The sequence below is a fragment of the Leuciscus leuciscus genome (assembly GCF_965113295.1).
Source record: "Leuciscus leuciscus genome assembly, chromosome: 18".
NCBI lineage: Eukaryota > Metazoa > Chordata > Actinopteri > Cypriniformes > Leuciscidae > Leuciscus > Leuciscus leuciscus.
Genome location: NC_138742.1, coordinates 3,551,707 through 3,567,612, shown reverse-complemented (window position 1 = coordinate 3,567,612; position 15,906 = coordinate 3,551,707). Strand labels below are relative to the sequence as shown.

The window sequence follows — 15,906 nt, the reverse complement described above, 5'->3', positions numbered from 1 at the left end:
TTTTCAACATATTAGGTATATGAATACGACTGAATAGTAAAAAAAAAAATATATATATATATATTATTTGCAAACAGTAACAACAACAAAAAAAAACATTCTTTTACTGCTCTTTTTATCTTTTTGTTTTCCCCTAATTTAAATATTTTGTTTATTTATTTTAACCTCCAACCGAACTGCTGAGACCATCACATTGTTCAAGAAGCAGCTGAAGACACACTTAACCGCAAGTACCAAACCACTCATTCCTAAACCAATGCACTTACACACTCTCGCACACTCACGGTATATTGTTTAGGCAAGATGATCAATGTTGCTACCAACAGGACACCCAGACCAATAATCATCCATTTTGAAAAGTGGACGGTCCGAGACGAAGTAAGGAAACAATCAAAGCAGGCAAGATCCTGCAAAAAGAGGAAGATTCAGTTCAAGCAACACTTCTCGAAAAAAGATCGCAAAGCTTGTGATAAGATGTGGCCCAAAGTGCAAGAAGCCAAATGATAAAAAAATAAAATAAAATAAATTCCACTCACTGAGCGTTTGATCTCTTGAATCTTCTTCATTCTGTCCCAGATCATCTGATGAACGTCTGTCTGTGTCTGAACCAGCTGATTCTAGATACAGAAAAAAACACAGACACATTTATCACTGAATTTAGCGTTCGATCTTCTGACAAAACAATTCTTATTTGAATAATAAATGTTAGACCCCATGAATTAAATGGCTTTTATACATATGGCTTTTAGTCCATGTCTGTCAGCTTTGAAGGTAACATATTTCATTTTAAAAAAAATTACTAAATTAACTTTTAGCTGATTTAGGATGCATTTCACAGTGTGTTTAAAGTGTTTTGTCTGTATCTCTTTACCTTCTTCTCTCGACAGAAACAGTGTTGTGAGTCCTGGATAAACAGGATAAAAGTTTAGTTGGTTAGCACAGTCCACGTAGCCCCTGCTGGCAGATGCTGTAACTACACCATTTTATGGCCAAAAAGTATCATTCAGTAATTCACAAGTAGTCATGTATACTGGCAAAATATTTCTTTCCATGCAACGTATAAACTGTAGTATAGACGCTGTGCTCATGGACAAAGATGACAACAGGTAAGTTGTGTATTTCTAGGTGTCCTGCACATGTCAAGCAACTGCCATTGAGATGAATGGAAATACAGATAGCTTTTTATCAGGTATCATAGACTTTCTTATCTTATACTGTAAGTCTAAATGAGACTGTAATGAGTCTAAAGTACAAGGTTTTTCCCTAGTTTTACTCTAAAGTTTAGGCTACATGAGAAGGTAATAATTCTTCAAAACTAACTTAAGTATAGAAACTAAGTGTTATTCCATCAGTTATTCCTGGCCTTAAACTGCTAGGCCATACCACCAAACTCGTATCATTCTTTCTAGTTCTGGGTAATTTGTGTATTTTCATTTAAAAAATGCCTTGCTATATCACAGAGAAATACATGAAATTGATTATAAGGAATTGTTTTTAAGTAATTGTCATACAAACACTGATAGTGGGGACAAAATGCATCATTATAGTGACCAGTGTTGAGAGTAACGCGTTACAAAAGTAATGCATTACAGTAACATATTACTTTTTGCTGTAACGCAGTAGTGTAAGGCATTACTAATACATTTTTTTGTAATATTTTACTCGGTACATGTTCGTGGTCAGTCAATAGCCGCGTGTGGTGTTTGTACATAAAGACTAAATGACAGCTTCTGATAGTATGGCGATTTATTTCATTCATCTCCCTCTTGCTGGTGTACCTTGTATTGTGTGACATAGTCCAGTAAAGGCGTGTTTAAGGGATAGTTCACCCAAAAATGAAAATTCTGTCATCATTTACTCACCCTCAAGTTGTTTCAAACCTGTATGATTTTCTTTTTTCTGCTGAACACAAAAGAAGATATTTTGAAAAATGTCTGTAACCAAACAGTTGATGGACCCCATTGACTTCCATAGTATTTTTATTTTTTTCTACTATGGAAGTCATTGGGGTCCATCAACTGTTTGGTTACCGACATTTTTCCAAATATCTTCTTTTGTGTTCAGCAGAAAAAAATAATTCATACAGGTTTGAAACAACTTGAGGGTGAGTAAATGATGACAGAATATTCATTTTTGGGTGAACTATCCCTTTAGGGCAGGTTTTACAGGAGTGCCGCGAGGCATGATTTCGGTCTCTATGCTCGCACTGGCCAGTGGAAAAGCGGCTAATGGGAGAATATGGTAGAAGAAGACTGTACATTCGCGAGATGGACGTATGCGCATTACTCTGTTTGTATGTTTAGGTGGTGTTTTTCATCATGTTTTCATCACGCAATCATGTTTTTGATGCGGTGGTGACGCGTTCATGTAAATGGAAGGGTGGCGCTGCCAATAAAAGCACCTAAAAGCTGTCACAAAGAACCGGCAAAAGTTATGATTATGAATTTGTCAAATATAGCACGGAGACATTTTAATTGTTTATTAATAAACAAGTGTTTTCTGTGTCAGTGTCGGCTGCAAAGATGAAGTTGACAATGCTGACTCACGATCTTCGCAGTAGTGAAAGCGCCAAAGAGAAATGCACATTTCATACGGATTATATAAGCAGAGAGCAATCTGTTTTCTTTCGTTTTGAATTGTTCTGTTTAAAAGTAGACATGTCTGTGAGGCAAGTAGGAGCTGAGTTTCAGTTCATTTATGAGACGAGCTCCAGTTCACGCGCCAGCGCCTCCGTGTCCTGATTATCTCTTGTCTGCTATATTTACTTCTATCAGAGAATGTCTAATATGAAGAGAATTGGCACTCTCTGGTTACTTCCGGTTTCTGGACTGGCTGCAGTAACACGTCTCTGTCCATGCGGGGGCGCTCGCAGACGAGTGCAGAATGAATGGAGGTCTATGGCGCTATACCCATCAAAATCCACTTTTCTCAGGATATAATTTTTTGTCTAGTAAGATTGTCTAGTAAGATTTTTTAGAGTCACTTCTTTGCTTTAAAAAGTCTTTTAAAATGTCAATGGTCGCAATCCTTCAGTCGCTTTGGTGCTTTCGCGCTCTGCACTTTCTTTTCTCTCGAGGCATCGACAACACAGCTGACAGGTAAATACACGTGCTAGAAGAGTTTTTGTTTTGTTTGTTTCTGGTCCCGCTTCGGATGCCACGATGCCATCAAGCGGTATCTCTGGTCGTAATCAGTCCTTCACTGACCAATCAGCGTTCATTAGCAGAATGCTAGCGTGTTATGGGCAACAACAACTCAACCTGTAAGAAATTGAAAGGACATAAGTACTCGTTCATTCAACTTTCGACCTATAACCTATGTTGAACTTGCAAAACCTACAATCAAATCTGAGATTTCTCAACGGCAATCGGGTGAAAGAGACAAATTTAGCGGTCTAGCCCCATAGACTCCCATTCAGTCTGCGCTCGCCCGCGATCACCTCCAGTGGAATTCTAATGGAACTGCAACCAAGATCGATACAATGGGGCTAATAGGAAGTGCCAAGGCTCTCCGTAGACGGGCTCTGCTTCTATTTATTAAATCCAGGCAATTGGTTGATGAAACATTGCTTAAAATTAAGATACAATTAATACTAAACGAAATTCACTTAAAAAAAGGCTTTGTGCTTTCTGTTTGAGGTCTCTGTGAAAGTTTTTAAGCAGTCTTTTAGTGCCGCTTTCAGAGCGCTCACGTCCGTAACTGGGAACTGACACGTCCGTAACATTGTTTTTTCCTCATAAATGCGAACACGAAAAATAAAATGAATATATTATGTTCTGTGGAGAGCCAACCCTTCTTCATCTGGTGGGTAGTATTACTTCTGGTTTGCTTAGTGTAATTCACAGAATTACTAAAAAATATTTGGCTACCTAAAAGTTAAAGATTTTTTGTGTCACGCATGCATGCATTAGCCTGGCTCCGCCCTCCTGCGTACTTCCACTCAATTGTATTTCCCTTCAGTACTACGTCTGGGATTGTGGCGTATTCTTTGGTTTTCTCCGATCATTGTTTTGGCGGTCCAATCAGCGAACAGAGGGAGTGGCTGAGAACGATGACGTTGAGGTCGTGCGCTAGTTTGAGTTGTAGGGTTACGTCACGACCAAAGGTTAGCGATTGGTTATGGCAGATCCAGAGTGGCTCTGGGCAGATCCAATAGTTTTAAACTTCAACAGAGTACCCGCCTTCAAAGAAGTTAACGCTTGTCAATGGAGAGAGACCAGACTCTCTGTACAAATGAAATGTACGAGAGTCTGGTAGAACCAGGCTATGCATGCATGTCTATTCCCTCATATTAAATATAAAACGCATGATTAGACTGATATTTTTCTAATGTCTCGACTCCTTTATTAGCCTATGGATATATAAACAGACGTTTCAATATATTGGTATTAAATGCATTTTCTGAGAATTTATATTTCAAGTTTTTACTGCAAATGTCACGTCCATAACGCTGGAATTGCCCAATTTTAAAGAATTTATCCTCAACTAGTTTTGTGGTGTAGGTCTATGTATTTTATAATGTTAACTTCAAATAATACTAATAGTAATTTAAAGATGTGGTAGCATTGGATCTGGACGGGAAGGATGACACTGGGTGTGGGAAGGAACGTGTTGCGATTCTGCCTTCTCACACCGCGACAGGTTCGTGGATCTGAGTGTCGCAATTTCGGTTTCATATCGCATATCGTTATAGCCCTAGTCATTTTAGAATGTTAAGTTCTACTTATGTCGTTATTTTGGTGAAAGTAACTCAAAAGTAATACAGGAGTAATGTAACGCATTACAATTCTGAGACAGTAATATTGTAAGGTAAAGAATTACTTTTAAATAACAGTAACAAGTAATGTATAATGTATTACAGTTTGGAAGTAACTTGCACAACACTGATAGTGACATATTCCAGTGTATTCATAAAATCTGTCATATCAATGTAAATATGAACAGCTGTTTATGTCAAAGTATTTGATTATCATCTCTTTCTGCATCGTAAAAGAATCTAGTTATGTCTCTACTAGCCACAGTGAAGAACAACAGCATTTAATACCATCAAGAAAGGATCTTTCTATATATGAAAGACAACACAGCAAAGTATTTATTTTACAGATAAATAACCCAATAAATAATATAAAAATCTTCTAAACATTATGCAATTCTCATTTTATGGAGAAGCCTAGTTTTCACTGGACTTTGTTCATTCTGTCTATCTATTCAAGTTCTTCCTGTTTCTGGGATTCTGACATGAAAATACACAAATCAAATGCACTTTTAATAACATACTGCTTTTGATAATACTGCTTTCCGGTAAACTCTACTAAACTCTTACATTTCTGTCACTTACCTGTGAGTGAATATCAGATGTAAATCACTAGTTTCAGAGTGTTTGAATAAAAAGGTTGTTGTCTGAAGAAGCTTTCAGTTTACCTGTTATAGTTTCACCTTCACGAAAGTCTTTCACTCGCCTGCAGTGATGTCATAAAGCTCCGCCCATATTTCATGAATATTGAGCAGTGTGTGTCATTAATCTTCATTGATTTTCCTGCATATTGTACAAGGGTAAACCAATATGGCATTTAAAAGTAAAAAATAAAACGATGAAAGCATACTAAAAAAGTTTCTAAGACCTTCATATAATAATAATAATAATAATCTGTTAGCTTTAATAAAACTGTTGTCACTGTACGAGTGGACACGTCACTATCCTGAAGTGCGAATCTCTACAATTTAAAATTTACGGTCCGTCTGAGGAGAATTGAGCTAAAGGCCAAAATATTCTTCACTTTTTATGCGGACGCGAGGATTTTGTAACCGCCTGTACTTTAAAAATTAAATGCAACCACCTTGTGTCAATCACGTTTACACACTGCCTCCGAAACATTCGTCCGTCATAAAAAATTAAATCCGGATCGGGTTAAATTTTCTGCTTTTTTCGCATCTGTAGCAAGCATTTTGAGAGGTGTTTTGACAATTCAGAGCCACCGTACAAGCAAACGCCGAGATCCAGAACTGTCCAGGATCAATTTGTTCACATAAATTGGTGGTCTTTTTTTTTATATGCGGCTCCAGTATCGCTAGTGTAGCAGGGTGACTGAATCCACTAATGAGGATTTCATTCACCTGTGCTTAATTTAAGCCCCCGCCCCTTGTTTGATATAAGGGATGTGTGTTTGCCACATGGCATGCGTCTTGGTATCGGCCTTGTGACGTCATCCGTGGTTGCCGCAGGCTTGGACTGTAAGCTGGCTTCCTCGTCTGCAAGCTGGCTTCCTCGTCTGCTCTGTGCTGGCTGCCCACGCCTCACAGGTATGAGTAGCCGTTTTTTATATAACAAGAAGAAATTGACCGCGGCTGATTATTTACATTTTGTTTTCGGTGGCATTGATAGCATGTCATTGATAGCATGTGTTCTTGACTGAGCTGCTGTACTGCAATATGGTGCGCGACTGTGAAGCGGTTTGTGCGCCAGGATCATTCTGCGGTATGTACGATAGTTTTGTGTGTTAATAATTTGTTTCTGTTTTTAACATTATCTTTCTGCTCGGCAGGCCCCCCCTGCATAACTGAGGGTCTCTTGGGCTATTCGTGAGAATCGAGTATCAATGCTGAACTGTGATCGCGTATAATTGCGACTGCGTCGCTGTTTTGTCTCGACATCCATCAGGATAGTAACTTATAGCTGCTGTGTCTCTGTTGCACGTACATCGATTGTGCAATTCGTCTGACTGTGCGAGCTGGCTGGCTGTCTCCTCTGGCCGCCGTCTATAGAATTTCATCGGTTTGAAGCATCTTGTATGTATGTTTGATTATTTGGTTTATTTCAATGTCAACTTGTTCTTATGTGGTACTGAGTCCTAATTATGTCAAGTAGTTTAGATCTTTGAATTATTTGACTTGTTTTATTCGTTTGGATTGTTCATGTATTGTGTTTTTATTTATTTTGTCTTTGTTGCAGGAGCTGGGGGTTTCTGGAGGGTGAAGGCGACGCTGCCATTTGTGTGGTGTGTTCATACCTAGTGCTGTGTGTCTTCTGGCATTTAACCCTTCACGTGTGGGTATTTGTAGTAGATTATTTGGGCGGGTTTGTTTTCCAATTTGGCAGCTGGCCCGGACCTCCAGATACCTCTGCTCCTGGTTGAGTTTCTATAAATTGAGGTTATTTACTGTGTGTATGAGTAGATGCTAATTGATGGTGTTCATCATACCATATGCCAGTGTAAGAGTTTTAACTTTGAATTTCTAACTATTTGTTCAACATTGACAAAGAAAATAAAACTTCTCTATTTTTCTATTTATATGCCTCGTGTCCTCTCACCCACCCACTCAAAACGAACCTGTGTGCCCTTAAGGCTATTTCCCTGGTTTTCTGGGGTGGCGTAGTCGATCGTATATTGCCATTTCTGTTAAAAGTGTGGTAAACCTTTCTCAATCCTCTTGCTCTCGCAACGCTACACTAGCAAAGCATCAAACTGAGCCACTGACATCCTAAAGGAAACTGTGATTCGCTCGGGACAACAAAATTATCCTCACTGCTTGGAGACTAAATTTTTTATTGTTTTGTGAATTTTTTCGCAACGGATGAATTAATACGCATCGGACTCAGTGTGCAAGGTTTCTGTGTGTGACGAATTTGAAGGATGACGAATACGAAAAACGCATACAAAAATTTCGGACACAGTGTGAACCTTAAGAAGCTAAAGTGATAACTTAGGTTCATTCATTAATCACTGTGGTAGTGAACTAAAACTACACATTTTTAGACCCTTGTCTGTTCAACTCTAAACCTCTGAGTTAGTCACACTCTGCTTGGTGAGTCACAGAGGCTCTGGATCATTATTTAGACAAACTGATGTTATCTGAGCGTTCAGTTCAAATCCTATGCTCTCTTATCAGAGAGATTTTGTTATTGGTTCAAAAGAGCAGCTTAAAGGGATACTTCACCTCTGGAAAGATGAATGTGTATTTAAAATGGGTCATTTATGTTGTAAAGGTGGACCCAATAATAAATTCAAAATTCAAACCAATGATTTGAATTGAAGGTTTAAAGTTAATAAATTCGGGCGCCAGACAGGGGTAACCCTGTCAATAGTTTAAGAAAAATAACCCAGATAGCCTAAATGCCACCAGTTACATACATAAACTCAAATTCAAAGAAATAAATCACAACAATCATAGAATTCAGTTTAGAAATGTCTGTGTTTCTCACAAGAAAAGAACAAAATAAATAAATAAAACACCCACTTTAAATTCTCAGTTGTGGTTCTCACTGACAAACAAAACCCAAACAATATAACAACTCTTTGAAATGGTCGATACTGGAAAATTCACTTTGCAAAGACCACAGATTCAAAAGTTCATTTCTCCAGGCACAGAATCAGATTTTTTTTTTTTTTTTCAAACAAGAAATCAGAATGGCAATTTTTATTTTGGGGGGGAAAAAATCCACAAAAGCCAACCGAGAAAAAATAAAATAAAAAATAAAATAAAAATGTTACTCACTGCTCAGTTTGAGAGGAACCTGGATAAAGGGCGGGTGTGGAAAGTGCAGAAGTGAATTGTGTGAGTGTTTGGGGAAAGACCAGCCACGTATTCACCAAAGCCAACCTTCAGCAATGGTGAACTTCTGTTGGTAAACGGAAACAGCAACAGGATCCTGACGGTCGTTAACACAGCTCACTCGGGTTTTTTAAACGCTCCGCGCTGAAGACATTGCCATGGAGAGCGGTCCACTCTACAGCATCTGCTCCAGCAAAGACACAGCGTTCACCCGCAGAGGACTGCGTCACCGCCACCTAGGTAAGTATAAAGACACCTTCCTTCTCCTTTAATATTCCACCGTCCAACTATCTGCAGTTTGTACGTTTGGGTACTTTCAGATGGCGTTCGGCTACCAGCAGTTCGTTCGTTTGGGTACTTCCAGATGGCGTTTGGCTTTCCAGTTCTCACCTCCAAAGCGCACTCATAACAACATTCTGCGCGTTACTTTCAACACTTTCTCCTCTCTCCCCTTCAGTTTAAAAATTCCTCCTTTTATGCGATTACCTCATTTCCTTTTCCCCCATTTGGCAACGGAAATGGGCGGAGACAACATTGATTTAATTTGTCCTTGTAATGTTTCAGCTCCGACACAATGTAGAAGAAATGTGAAATAATTTTTGAATTTGGAGCTTTCTAGACTGAGAAAAGCCAGAAAATGTATTTTTGGCTTATGTTGATGAAAGACAACAACTCCCAGAATGCACTTGCTTCGCTGCCCTAGGAGGCCACTCCCAAGCCACGCCTACCGGTAAGAGAGCGCAGTTAAACAACAAGTCTAGGCTACTAGTGAGTCTCCGTGACGAGTCTGCACGGGATTTCGAGATCGCCCAAAATGTCAGGGATTCGGCTTTTGCGTTCTACAGTCGCCATTCATTATGTTTACTGTGGCGAGCAGAACGAGGCTGAGGGGCGCGGGAGAACGGCGCGAGGCCGGTGGCGTGATTAGTGAGACGCACGGGTCTCTTATCTCTCACGGAGGAGCGGGAATTTTCTTAGCAATGTTGAAAACGCACATCAACCGATCACTTGTTTAGCGTTCATGTAAACACTACATTCAGATTCTCCAATTGGAATGAATTCAGTTAGATTGAAACAAAAGGTGTTCATGTAAACAATGAATGGCGACTGCAGAAAGCAAAAGCCGAATCCGGGACATTTTGGACAATCTCGGCGGCCGGATATGTCCGGGAAAAAGAGGATGGTAACCCCTACTACTCAGTTCTCTTACGAGAGGTCTCTCGTACTGCGTAATATCTTACGCTAGGGGAAAATCTCTTTTCCGCGAGATATTGAAGCCAAAAATTATCCTTAATTTTGAAATAATGTAAAACGCGTTGCAGCAGCATGCAGACATAGGCGAGACGGCTCGCGCGCCCATTGATCTGCCCTGTGGCAACTGCAGCAGCCTATGGAGAGAGGCCCCTCGTGACATCAGATCCAATGGGGGCACTTCGCACCCACTACGTCACGTCCCGCCGAAACAGGCGTGGCTTGGGCCTATAAATACAGCTCGACAGGCTGATAGAATCTGATTTTTCATCTCTTCAGCGAAGCTCTCGCATCGCTGGATCCAGAGAGGTAGAAGCCGCGCCGTTGTAAAAGCCTTCTGCGGGACGAACCTTCGCATCTGAAGCCGCTGGCCAACAACTCGCCGCCTTCAGTCGCCGTTCCTGCTACGCTATCCGGCGTATAATATCCTTTTCTCTGCTAGTGTGTGTTCGCCGCTGCTACGCACACTCCTTTTCTAAAAGAGCGTCTTTATCAAGATGCCTCGCACCTTCTGTGGCTCGTGCCGAGCCCCACTCAGCGACGGGGACCGCCATGTCATCTGTGTTTCCTGCCTGGGTGAGGATCATGCAGCTCTCGCGCTCGCTGACGGCGGCTGCCCTCATTGCGAGTTATTGCCCATGGTGACTCTGAGGACTCGCCTGGCATCTTTTACAGAGTCTGCACCTCTGCCCACTGCGGTGCCGCGCCGTAAAAAGCGCCGTGCTCAGCAGGTCCCGGAACCTCCTCCAACCTGTGGAAGCTCGCCGGTTCGCCCGCCAGATTCTCCACCTGCTTCGCCTGAGTCTCTCACTGCTGGACAGCGGCCGCCGTCTGCCGCCGCTTCCGTCTTGGATGACGACGAAGAAGCCGCGTCTGTGGAGGATGACAGCTGCTCTATCCTGGCGTCGGGCAGTGAGGATTGGTCGAGCTCTGTGGATCTCGCCCCCTCTGCTCGCGAGCCTTCCGGGAAAAGGGCCAGCATTGAAGCGGAGCTGATGCGTCTGCTCACACAGGCCGTAGCGAGCCTCGGCCTTGAGTGGTCGGTGCCCGTGGAACCTGCGCACAACCGGCTGGATGGATGTTTCCTGCAAAGGGACCGCGTTTTTCCTGAGCTTCACGGAGAAGTCGCGAAGTCCTGGAACGCCCCCTTCTCAGCCAGAGTGCGTACCTCTGTATCAGCAGCATTCTCCGTGGTGGACGGTGCTAAACACAGAGGGTACCTTTCACTTCCTCCTGTGGAAGAAGCTGTAGCGGCCCATCTTTGCCCGCCCTCTGCTGGACGGCGTGCTAAGACGGCGCTACCTTCTAAAGCTTGCCGCACGACTTCAGCCATGCACAGCCGCGCTTACACCGCCGCTGGACAGGCTGCATCTGCGTTGCACTCGATGGCCATTTTGCAGATCTTCCAGGCCGACCTTCTCCGTAAGCTGGATGAGGAAGGACCGGAAGCTATCAGCGTGCCGGACTTGAGAAGCGCCACGGACCTGGCTCTTCGCGCCACTAAGACCGCTGCACAGGCCTTAGGGCGGATAATGGCTTCTCTCACCGTGGCGGAGAGGCCCTTATGGCTGACGCGCTCTGAGATGCCGGACTCTGAGCACTCCGCGTTCCTCGATGCCCCCATCTCTTCTGCCGGCCTCTTTGGATCTTCCGTCAAGGATTTCGCGGATAGATTCGCTGAGCTGCAGAAAACGTCACAGGCCATGAAACACTTTTTGCCTAAGCGCTCCAGCTCCGCAGCAGGCCGCTCAAGACAGCCGTCTGCTCGAAGCTCCCAGCCGCAGCCTCCGCCCGCCGCCGCTTCGCAGCGTCAACAGGCCCGGGACCCGAGACCACGCTCTCGCTCTGCTGGCCGCCGCCCCTCGCCGCGTGGGCCCCAGCCTAAGATTGAGATAAAGCCTGAGGCCTCAAAGTCTTCCTAGCCAGCCTAGGAAAACGACGGTGTTCAAGTCCCGCTGCGGCCGGACTTCCACCAAAACTTCTTGCTCGTTCAGTTCCAGAAAATGCGACTGTTCCAGTGTATTCTGCAGTAAACAAGCCGGTACCACAGCCCGTTTGCCTGCACACAAACGCCATTTTTACAGCGACCCAGATAAATCCCATAAAGAGTGTATTTTCTGGTATTCCGGCCACGGCCGATGGTGTTATGACTGTAGTAAAAATGCCCACAGCCCAGTGTTCATTCCTACACACAAGCACAGCCCGCCACACTCCAGGGCTCGCACACATAAAATCGACTCATGTCGATTGTGCATTAAATGTAGTGAATGTGCCCACGACCCAGTGCCCACAAACACTGCACACTACATGTCCCACGGTTTCTGTAAAAACAAAACCAACGCACATACAGTCAGCTCAAGCGGACGGTGTTTTCAGTGTAGTAAATGTGCCCGCTGTCCCGCGCCCACATTCACTCACAGACATGACAAGTCCTACGGGGTTCCCCCCGCTCGCTCTCCGTTCAGCGCGCCCCCCGCCTCGAACGCTGCAAGCACGGCGTCTGTGTTACAGCACACCGAAGCTCTCCGGTCGCCACCAAGTCGCGACCAGAGCCCAGATTTCATTCAACCCCTAGCTATTCATGCAAGTGCATGGGCAAAGCTTCCCGGGGTATCAGAATGGGTGCTGAACATTATAAAAAGAGGCTATTCGCTACAGTTCGCTCGACGTCCCTGCCGTTACGTGGCGCGAATCGAAACTACGGTAGAAAAGGAAGTAGCACATCTACTTCGAGCCGAAATAGCGAAACTGTTGAGCAAAGGGGCCATAGAGCCTTTATCTCAAGCTCAGAGCGAAGGGGTTCTATACAGCAGATATTTTCTGGTACCGAAAAAAGACGGGGGTCTCAGACCCATTCTAGATCTAAGACAACTGAACAAAGTGCTTTCAAAACGCCGGTTCAGAATGCTCACAACCAAGAAAATCCTCACGTAAATTCGCCAAGGGGACTGGTTTATGTCAATAGATCTGAAGGACGCGTATTTCCAAATACAAATAAGGTCACGTCACAGGCGATTTTTGAGATTCGCCTTCGAGGGCCAGGCATATCAATACACAGTCCTGCCGTTTGGCCTGTCCCTAGCACCCCGTACATTCACGATGTGGCACTTGCACCCCTGAAACTTCGGGGCATGCGAGTTTTGAACTACTTGGACGATTGGCTGATTCTAGCTCGATCTCACTCAGAGCTCATAAAACACAGGACCATATTACTCGAACATCTCGAGAATCTAGGTCTCAAAGTCAATTGGGCAAAGAGTTCACTGTCTCCCAGTCAGAGAATATATTTTCTGGGCACAGAACTGGACTCGCTGTCTATGACAGCACAATTATCGCCACAGCGCAGACTGAACATTCAGCGCATGATGAAATCCTTCCGCTGCGGCACTATAGTCCCTCTCAGAAGGTTTCAGAAAATGCTGGGTCTCATGGCCTCAGCATCATCAGTACTCCAGTTGGGTCTGCTTTGCATGCGCCCACTGCAGTTCTGGCTAAAAGAGCGAGTACCGCCTCGAGCGTGGGCCTCCGGTCTGTTTCGCCTCAAGGTCGATCAGAGATGCATCTCAGCTCTGAAATCTTGGAGAGCGACCGATTGGTACCGGTCAGGTGTAAGCCTGGGGACTTCTTCAAGTGTGAAGGTGGTGTCTACGGACGCCCCACCTCGGGATGGGGAGCGCTGCTCGAGGGCAGACCGTTCTTCGGCCAGTGGTCAGAATGGGAAAAGCTTCTACACATAAACTGCCTGGAAATGATGGCAGTCGACAACGCGCTGAGGCGCTTTTGTCCCCAGATAAAAGGACACCACGTCTTGGTCCGCTCGGACAACATGTCGGTGGTGGCCTATATAAATCGCCAAGGAGGTATCAGGTCCCGAAACCTTCACAGGCTGACGGAGCGCCTCCTGGTTTAGGCTCAGCACAATCTGCACTCGCTGAGAGCAGCGCACGTGCCTGGCCACCTGAATTTGGGACCAGACAGACTGTCCAGAAACAACGTTCCGGCAGGAGAATGGACCCTACACCCACAGACAGTCCAACTGCTGTGGAAGACATTCGGCAGAGCGAAGATAGACCTGTTTGCGTCTCAAGAAAACGCTCACTGTCCAGAGTTTTTCTCCAAGAGCAGGGATGCGCTGGCCCACGTCTGGCCCCACTGCCCGCTCTATGCTTTTCCCCCCATCACGCTCCTGCCTCAGGTATTAGAGTGAATCAGGGAAAACGGATGCTCAGTGCTACTTGTGGCTCCGTTCTGGAAGAACCAGGCTTGGTTCCCAGTTCTGATGCAGCTGAGAAGCACTGCCCCATGGCCAATACCAGTGAGGAAGGACCTCCTCTCTCAGGCCAAGGGCTCTATCTGGCATCCTCGCCCAGAGCTGTGGTCCCTACATGCGTGGGCCATCAACGGGTACCCGCTAACCTCCCGGTGGGAGTGTTAAACACGATCACGCAGGCTAGGGCCCCGTCTACTAGACGGCTCTATTCCTCGAAATGGTCTGTGTTTTCTAGCTGGTGCACAGCTCGTGGCATATCGCCACCGGACTGCGGGGTGACGGAGGTTCTCTCCTTCCTGCAAGAGCTACTGGATAAGGGCAGAACCCCATCCACGCTCAAGGTTTACGTGGCGGCCATAGCGGCGTTTACTAAACCGACGCTTGGCCAGTCACTTGGGAGGAAAGATCTGGTCATCCGCTTCCTTAGAGGAGCTAAGAGGCTGAATCCTCCCAGACCTCCCTCAGTCCCCATGTGGGACCTTTCTACGGTTTTGGAAGCCATGAAAGGTGCCCCATTCGAGCCAATCCATTCAATAGATATCAAACACTTGTCTTTCAAGACAGTGTTTCTTATGGCTCTCGCTTCGGTAAAGCGTATAGGGGACTTGCAAGCGCTCTCAGTGAGCTCGACGTGTATGGAATTTGGGCCAAATGACTCGAAAGTCATACTCAAACCAAGGCACGGGTACGTTCCTAAATCCCTCAACACACCTTTTAGGGCTCAGGTCATTTCCCTGTCAGCCCTGCCGGTCTATAATGAGGAAAAGGACGCGAGCTTCCTTTGCCCGGTCAGGGCATTAAGGGCTTATGTGTCTCACTCGACTGTCTTCAGACAGAGAGAGCAGCTCTTTGTTTCGTTCAGCGGACGTTCTAAGGGACTACCTGCGTCGAAACAGAGTCTATCCAGGTGGATAGTTGACGCTATAGCGCTGGCTTACACTTCTAAGGGCCTGCAGTGCCCGTTGGGTGTCAGAGCGCACTCCAGAAGAGGCATGGCCTCGTCGTGGGCCTGGTCTAGTGGGATTGCCTTGCAGGATATCTGTATGGCGGCAGGCTGGGCCTCCCCATCTACATTTATAAGGTTTTATAACCTAGAGGTTCCCACCTTGCAGGCTAAGCTGCTTTCGGTCTAATAAATCAGTAGTGTCTGCCCCGATGCTATCGGCCCAGAATACTGAAACTGCTTGAGCGTCGCTCGCTGATCGATTAAATAACTCTATGGGCAGGGTGTAAGGCCCATAATATTCTTCAGTCCAGGCTGAGTTTTTGCCCTGACTGTGTGGAACACTGTTTATATGATTAGCTCCTTATAGGATGCTACTTATTACGGGAATGATGCTATTCTAGCCCCTCTTCCCGGACTCTCTGTGAGTCCCTGGTGATTATGCACTATATGAGCCCCGGGCACCTGCCCTTGGGACTTTGGTGGTGGATCTCAGCATGCACAGCGTTTTACACTGTGTTCCCTTAGCGTAAGATATTACGCAGTACGAGAGACCTCTCGTAAGAGAACGTACTCGGTTACTAACGTAACCTCGGTTCTCTCTAGAAGAGGGAACGAGTACTGCGTATCTTTGCCGTGCCTGCAACACGCTCTGGTTCGCTTCGGCGATGAAAAAACAGATTCTATCAGCCTGTCGAGCTGTATTTATAGGCCCAAGCCACGCCTGTTTCGGTGGGATGTGACGTAGTGGGCGCGAATCGCCCCCATTGGATCTGATGTCACGAGGGGCCTCTCTCGATAGGCTGCTGCAGTTGCCGCAGGGCAGACCAATGGGCGTGCGAGCCGTCTCGCCTATGTCTGCATGCTGCTGCAACGCGTTTTACATTATTTC

General features: G+C 45.2%; 1 long non-coding RNA gene across 1 annotated transcript; it reads right to left on the bottom strand.

Moving 5' to 3' along the window:
- Positions 1-283: 283 nt before the first annotated feature.
- On the bottom strand, positions 284-5,436 carry LOC309481042. The gene is made up of 3 exons (XR_014199868.1): positions 5,339-5,436; positions 537-617; positions 284-407 (listed from the first exon to the last, which is right to left on the bottom strand). It is a non-coding gene; the product is annotated as an uncharacterized lncRNA (long non-coding RNA).
- Positions 5,437-15,906: the final 10,470 nt, after the last annotated feature.